Source organism: Rhinolophus sinicus, chromosome 4 (assembly GCF_057876585.1).
Source record: "Rhinolophus sinicus isolate RSI-liver-muscle chromosome 4, RSI-T2T, whole genome shotgun sequence".
Classification (NCBI taxonomy): domain Eukaryota; kingdom Metazoa; phylum Chordata; class Mammalia; order Chiroptera; family Rhinolophidae; genus Rhinolophus; species Rhinolophus sinicus.
The window spans coordinates 2,472,776-2,480,979 of record NC_142504.1 but is presented as its reverse complement, the minus strand read 5'-3'; the positions used below and the strand labels follow the sequence as shown (position 1 = coordinate 2,480,979).

The window sequence follows — 8,204 nt, the reverse complement described above, 5'->3', positions numbered from 1 at the left end:
GTAGACTTTCCATCTTAATCAGATGCACACCCAGCTCTTCTGTTCCAGTAGACCTTCATTCATCCAGTGGGGCCATATCTAGTTCCATCTTCATGAGGTCCATCATGAGGGATTCTAGACTAGCAACCGATGAGATGCCAGATTGAGCAAGTTATATTCAAAGTCCCTCTGAATTAGTTGGATGATGGTGGTCAACCCCACTGAGGTGATTTTAGGCTCTGCCATCACATGAGATGCTTTAGAGAAGCGTCACTGGCCTTCTGCTGAGCTTTGGTAGAGGTTGGGTACATGGAGAGAGCCACTAGCCAGAGATGGGTTGTTTTGGTTTGGTAGGTGGAGAGGGTCACTAGTGAGAGTCAGGGGACCTGGATTAGGCTATGCTCCTCTCCTCCAACCTTGGGCAAGTCATTCCATTTCTTCCTACGCTTTGGTTTCTCCATTCACAAGGTGAGAGTGGTTGACAAGATGGTTTCTGTAACCTCTTCTGACCCATCTGCCATGACCTGGTTTTTCCTTTGGCAGCATGTATCTCTGGGCTGGCATGGGACTGACAACAGCCTTGGGGAAAAGCTCTGCTGGATCTTGCCCATTATCTCTAAGTTGACACTACCTCTGTCTTTCAGTGCCATGTCATCCCAGAAGGCCCCAAGAACTGAGGACTAACTCTGCTAAAAGCAGTCAGAACAGATTAGACCCTCAAATACTCTCAAACACAACCACTAACTCTGTTACCTAATAACCTATAATGACTAAACCCCTTGGGCCAAACCTGGATGGTTTGGCTTCAGAACTGTGTGAGTAAGAGTGAAGAACTTAAGAATTCTCATAACTCGAAGCATGAATTAAACAGATGGGTGCTGGAGATAAAGATCCACCTGACTTTGATTTCTGCAGTGCCCTCACAAAGGAGTGGTAGGAGTTTCCTCGGAAAGTCCTCTTGAGCAAAAGAAGAGAGACACCTGGTGAAGCCCAGGACCCTTGGGAAAGGCTGCTTGCTGCATTAGCAAGGGAGATTTAAGGAAGATGAGTTAATATAGGACAAAACTAAGCGTATTGATCTGGGGGAAATCCTGAATACTACTGTGAGCTAGGCAGTTGTGGTAAGTGGGAAATGCTTTGGGGAAAACCCATAACTTCCCCAAATGCCTATGTAAATGCCTACAACATGGAAAATTCACAGGAAGACCTTGAGATCTCAGCACATACTATCACTTACATTGGAAATAATGAGCTGCAACTGAGGAGAAGCAGTGAAAATAAGAATTGCAACTGCCTTTAAGTTCAAAGGCTGGCAATCATTTGATGCCCAGAAAAAAGAGAAAGTGATGAATATGTAGAAAACATCTGAGTGAAGCAAAAATGTTTTGTAGGAAAAGAGAATCTGATCAGAATTATAGAAATGGGTTCAAGAAGCTATGCAAAGTCAATAAAATTGTCTCTGGTTTAATAGGCAAAACAGGCTAAGGAAAATGACCTGGGAGATATTTTGAAGTGTATATATATATATATATATATATATATATATATATATATATATATATGGTGTACCAGTATTTCATTCGTTTTTATAGCTTAGCGACATCCCACTGTATGGACGTTTTGTTTATCCAGTCATCTGTTGATGACCATTTCAGTTGTTTCTACCCTTTGGCTAATGTGAATAGAGCTTCTATAATAAACATTGTGTACGAGGTTTGTGTTGAATACCCGTTTTTAATCATTTGGGGTATGTGCTAGGAGCGGAATTGCTATGGAAATTCTATGTTTAATTTATAGAGGAATTGGTAAACAATTTTCCACAGCAATTGCACCATGTAAAATTCCTAACCAATGTGTGAGTGTTCCATTTTCTCCACACCCTCACCAACACTCATTATTATTTTTTTTTCCTTTTTGAATTATAGCTATTCTAGTGGTTGTGAAGTGATATCTCATAGTGGTTTTAATTTGCATTTCCTTGAGGGCGAGTGTCATTGAGCATCTTTTGATATGTTTGTTGGCCATTTGTGTATCTTCTTTGGAGAAAGATCTATTTAAACCCTTTGATCACTTTTTAATTGGGTTGTATGTCTTTTTGTTGTTGAGTTGTAAGTATTCTTTATATATTCTGGATACATCATATATTCTGGACATATACTAGACTATATATTCTAGTATCCAGAATCATCAGGTGTGTGGTTGGCAAGTATTTTGGCCTGTGAGCTGTTTTTCTCTCTGGTTAGTGTCCTCAATGCACAAAAGTTTTTAATTTTGATGAAGTCCAATTTATCTATTTTTTTCTTTTGTTAGTTGTGCTTTTGGTGTCATACCTTAATGCCATTTTTATTGCATTTTGAGATATTCAAATTTACCCATAAGATAAGGAAGCCAATGTGTTTGTGACCCTTGATTATTTCTTTAAAACTGTTTTTCCCCAAAATGATTTCATATTAAAATGTCTATTTTTATTTTTTGATGTTTTAAAAATGCATGCTTTTCATCTATTTGGTGAGAATTGAACTTTAGTGTAAAATTAAGACGTTGGGAATGCTTCAGGGGATATTTGAAAGCAAATAAAACAACTTTTACTTGTTTTCTTAAGAAAAGTGTGACCCAAAACCTAAAGGTTTCCATGTTGGGAAGATAAAATGTGTGCTGGAATTGGGAACAAAGCAACTAAGAAGTACTTTGAAAGTGAAAGGTGTTTTCATTCAGTGCAATTGAATCCAGTGGCTTGCATTCTCTTATACTTAAGAAATTAGGAGGTGAGTGTTGAACCATGACTTATTCATTAAGGAAAAGAAATAAAATCATAGTCTCCAACTTTAAAAAGGGATTCAGGATGATTCTGGAAATGATAATGTAGCTCACAATATCAATTCACAGGCTACAAGAATAGGAACCAGATGTATTACCAGTGACAAATCAAACACTTGAATTTATTTTGTTTTCAGTTTTATGAAATGAGGATAAATGTTTAGTTTTGAGAAAACTGATCCAAAATAAAAACTAACAAGGAGGCATTGCAATAATTCCACGCTGAAACATCCTTACAGATTTGCTGTCAGAAACCTTATTACCAGTAGAATAAAAGACACAGACACCTGAAGTGCAGACACCTCACCAAAAAAGAGATACAGATGGTAAATAACCACATGAGAAGATGCTCCACATCATATGCCATCAGGGGAATGTGAATTAAAACAATGGTGAAATACTGCTACACACCTATCAGAATGACCCAGATCCAGAATAGTGACAATACCAAATGCTGGAAAGGCTATAGAGCAACAGGAACTCTCATTCACTGCTAGTGGGAATGCAAAATGGTGCAACCACTTTGGAAGAGAATTTGGCAGTTTCTTACAAAATAAACATGCCCTTAACATATGACCCAGCAATCATGCTCCTTGGTATTTACCCAAAGGAGTTGAAACCTTGTAACCACACAAAAACCTGCACGCAGATGTTTGTAGTAGCTTTATTCCTAGTAGCCGAAAGTTGGAAGCAAGCAAGATGTCCTTCAGTGGATGATGGATAAATAAACTGTGGTTCATCTAGACCAGGGGTGTCCAAACTGCGGCCTGCGGGCCAACTGCGGCCCACAATCCATTTTGTATCGGCCCGCAGCAAATTCCAAAAATATATTTAGTTTACTTAAATAAACCAGGTGAGGCAATACGTACTTCACCTTGAGTCAGTGGCCCGGCTGTTTGTGTATTTTACCGCATATGGCCCTTGGTGAAAAACGTTGAAAAAAGTTTGGACACCCCTGATCTAGACAATGGACTAGCATTCAGCAATAAAAAGAAATGAGCTCTCGAGCCATGAAAAGACATGGAGGAAACTTAAATGCATGCTGCTAAGTGACCGAAGCCGATTTGAAAAGACTGCATACTCGGGGAGGATGAGTTTGGAGGTGTTAGGCATGAGAAGAGGGCAGGGGTACACGAAAGGGGCAGAGAACACCCCAAATCAACATGACACTTGGAACTTTTCCGCCCTCGGCCTGAGCTTGTTAGTTTCCTGGGTGAAGCCGAATATCAGCTCTGTGTTGTCTTGTTTGGTCCAGAAGGTTGCACATACCAGCTTGCAGAGGTGAACAGGACGCATGCCACCCGGGCTCCCTGTGGTGTCACGTTCATCATTGAACTCACTCACTTCCTACCTTCCTTCTCTTCCAGTTCTCCCTTCTTTTCTTTCCAGCCTTTAATTCCTAAATGGTTTCCTCCATCTCTCATTTATTCATCCAGCTATTGACAACTGTTTGTTGCCATGTGCCAGGCACTGGACTAGCTCCTAAGTCTATGACAAGCTAAAGACAGGGTACCTTCACTCACGAACCCAAACGTTCAGTGAGGAAAACAAGTATGAAACCAAATGCCATTCAAGATGATAAATGCTGTGTAAAAGAGGAGATACATATATTGAAAGCCCTGAGGAAGCCAGGGCCTGCTTTATAAATGTATGACCTGAATGTTTGTGTTCCCCTGAATTCAAACATGAAATCCTAACCCCCAAGGTGATGGCTTAGGAGGCAGAGACTTGGGGGAGGTGCTTAAGCCACGAGGGTGGAGCCCTCATGTCTGGCATTAATGCCCTTATAAACGAGACCCCAGAGAGTGCCCTCACTCTTTCCACCATTTGGGGACAGTGAGAAGTCTGACCTCTTCCAGCCATGCTGGCACCCTCATCATCCAGCCTTCAGAACTGTGAGAAATAAATTTCTGTTATTTATGAGCTACAGGTCTATGGTATTTTGTCACAGCAGTCCAGACAGACTAAGACAATGCATTTGGTGAATTCAGATATTGTTTAAATCTAGACATGATTATGGCTTGATATTCTGACTGTCATCCATCTTCTATGTAATAATGCACTTTTTTATTTCACCTTTACAAACAAAGACAATATGGAGTGCTGACACTTTGCGATTTTATTCCAGGTGACAGATGGGGTTGGTTGTCCTCATGGCCTTGCACACACATTCTCGTGGTCGCAGCACACACTGCTGTGGGCTCAGTACTGGGGGGGGCGCCTGTGCCAAGGGACCATGCTACGACTAGCTGCTCCATTAGGGACCCGTCCATGATCTGTTAACACATTAACCTGCCCAGCTGTCAGATGTGGGCTACCATTGATCACACCCAGAGACGGCTCCAGCCCATTCAATATCCTGCCCCCATCAAAGTACAATCAGAATTAAAGAATGCTAGCAAAGAAAGCGGGTGCACAAATAATCTCTCCTCTAAGGCTCCAGAGCTGCCATTTTCTTATACACAGTCATGTGGGGAAAGCGTATTAGTTACTGTAAGTCCATGACCGTTAGCTTGTCTCTGTTGTAGATGGGACTTAGGAGCACACACCGGTCTCAGCCACACAAAGCAGACATGTACCTTCATTTCAACCATAAGCCCCTCCTCCTGTGAGCAGTTTAATGGACTAGGGTTTGTCTCCTAACCCAACACGGCCAGTTCAGTTTCATCCCAGGACTTAGGAATTGTATGTAACATGCCAGTTGATTTGGAGGCAAGGCTGTGAAGCTGAGATGAGGGTAGTCATATTTTGGCATGTATTTGCCTCAAGAGGGAAATGCATTTTGCAGATTATAGGGGTGAGAGGCAGTCGGAGGAGAGACAAGAATGTAAGACCTGGTGGAGATGAGAGGAACCAGGCTTCCTGGCTGGTCAGTTTGGAGTTTCCTCTTCTAGGTCCAACTTCTGGGAAGGCCTGGGGTACCTTTCTGCTCCCGGGTACCACAAGACGTGCTTCGCTCCTTATTAGGAAAGAAACCAAGACAGAATGTACATCACAATGAAAACAAGCTTTTTACTTCAGGCAGCTTGAGTGGGTCTCTGCTGCTTGCAACCTACAGAGCTTGAGAAGTCCTAAGAAAATTTCTCGAGTGTGAGTTGTTCTCACTATTGCCGGCCTTGGGCAGTTGAATTCCTTTGGATAGTATACATGAAACATGATGATGGCAGACGAATCTTCAAGGTCACTGAGTCCATGCCAGAGCCCTCGGATAGAATAGGTCCATGTGGATAGAACAAGCACTGGATGTAAACAGGCTGGATCACCCCAAGGAAATGAGCACAAGTGATCTGCTAGGCGGGAGCCAGCTGTCAGGGGAAGCCGGAGTCCCATCCTGGAGAGGTTCAGAAATACGGTACCAGTGGCTCGGCTGGGATAGCAGGACACGTGCGGGTGACAAGTGGCCTTCAGTCATCCCTCCCCCTTGGGCCCCTTGAGTCTGCTCTCTGGGCTTTGGGGACATATTCGTGATGAGAGGTAAGGTCCTGCATCGCGGGAATTTGCTCAGCTCTGTGGGCATCTGGTCCACTTCCAGGATCTAGCTTTACCACAGTTTTTGTGAGGGGACCTTTGAAAAGTCCCCACTTTGCAAGCCCCTGGACTCTGGGGCTCCAGCTGCCTCCCTTGTAATGCCAAGAAGGTGGCGGGAGAAAGGACTGAGTCAGAGACAGTGAAACCAGATAGGAAGCTGGAAAAAGTGAAATTTTGCAATAGGTTTTCCTGCCCTTCGCTTGTCTCTGTTTTCCTGGCCAGGATTCATCCTAAGAGACTATTTTTACCCTGTTCCTGACCCAGCGAAACCTTGAGGTTCTGCAAATCTTACCAGATTTAGATTCCATTTGTATTTTCTCTGTAACCTCTTATTTCTGGGAAAGAATGGAGACCAGAAGGGAATGCTTTAGCTTGTGCTCATTTCTCTTGCACCTCATTGCGTAAGCCTTGGTCTCTCAGCCTCCTTGGAGAGACTGGGTGCAGCGCCCCAAGAAGCCTCACTGGGGAAGAAACGTTTTACACACTGAGGAAACCAAGGCAAGATCAGCCTCTTTTCCACAGGCTTCAGGCAGGAGAACTCGCCATGCTTTCTCTGTTGGTGGAGGCCCTGACCTCGGGGTTTCAGAGCTGGGTGGAAGGCAAGTCCAACGTGTGCTTCTCAGGGGGTTTCTGCACGTCGCCTGGACTGCGTTGCAGAGCCGCCCCTCACACGGGTGTGGATGCACGCTGGTGTCCTCAGGAGGGCAAGGCCTGCGCTGTGGCACACTCCCAAAGTGTTGGAGAAAGAAGCCTCCCACGCAGAATTTTCCCACACTCAGCACACAGGCCAAGAAGAAACCAAGAGGCACCGTCTGAGCCCTGCGGAAATCACAAGACGCGCGGTCTGCAGCTGGGGGACAGCAGCTGCAGCGCTTACCATTGGGGGTTTCTTCTGGCTGGAATCCTCCGCAAGTTCAGACCAGTTAGCAGAGGGTTTCCAGATGGGCCCGAGTGGAAGAGCAGAAAAAAGAACTGTTCTTAGTAATTATCCTGCATTCACTAGACAGATGTGGGTCTCTCTCTCTCTCTCTCTCTCTCTCTCTCTCTCTCTCTGCTATCATCAAAGCAGAACATGCTGCCTTGTCTGAACTGAGAGTTAGATCTGAAGTCTATTTCTGGTTCTGCCAACTGACACTGACTCTGGGGTGACCTCAGGCACTTCCTCTCTTTAGTGCCTCAGAGTTCCCCTCTCTGAAAATGACTTTAGTGCCGTGTTACAACCAAATAGAGCCCCCACTCCTAGAAGATGCTCAGACACAGCTTTTCGCCATCCGCTCTGAGCCCACGTTCTTTGGATTTCGCCACGGGCTCGTAAGGCACAAGGAGAACATTCCCTGGTCATTTGCATCCTGACAAAGATGTGTCCAAGTGATGCAGTTTCCTCCTGTTGCTTGGGTGTCTCAAAAGCCTGTGGCTGAACTCTTTCTTATTCTATCCAAAGCTGGTGACGGAAGATCCTGGGAGTAGACAGGTGGGCTGGGGGTTATACTGGAAACGAACCCCAGCCTCAGGAGAAAGCTGCCCCAGTGGATGCTCGGGCCTTGGCTTCTGACTGTGTTGGGTCGCAGGTACAACAGCAGCTCGCACGTCACAAGGAGGACCGGTGCTGACGCGCGATCTGGACGGAGAACTTCTATAAAGAGACTAAAAAGACAAGCTCCACACTGGAAGAGTCTTTCACAAATACGTATAAGGGTCATTTCCAGAGCGTATAAAAAATGTATATTACTCATTTTCAGAACACATGAAGAACCCCTACAAACCCGATTTTGAAATTGATAACAAAGCAATAGCAAAATGACAGAAGGCATGAAAAGGCACTGACAAAAGAGAACACAAACGACTTACAAACACAAAAAATGTCCAACCTCACTAGTATT

General features: G+C 44.2%; 1 long non-coding RNA gene across 1 annotated transcript; it reads right to left on the bottom strand.

Moving 5' to 3' along the window:
- Positions 1-4,897: 4,897 nt before the first annotated feature.
- LOC141573228 (uncharacterized) lies at positions 4,898-7,885 on the bottom strand. The gene is made up of 2 exons (XR_016021010.1): positions 7,202-7,885; positions 4,898-5,755 (listed from the first exon to the last, which is right to left on the bottom strand). It is a non-coding gene; the product is annotated as an uncharacterized LOC141573228 (long non-coding RNA).
- Between the last annotated feature and the right edge of the window lie 319 nt (positions 7,886-8,204).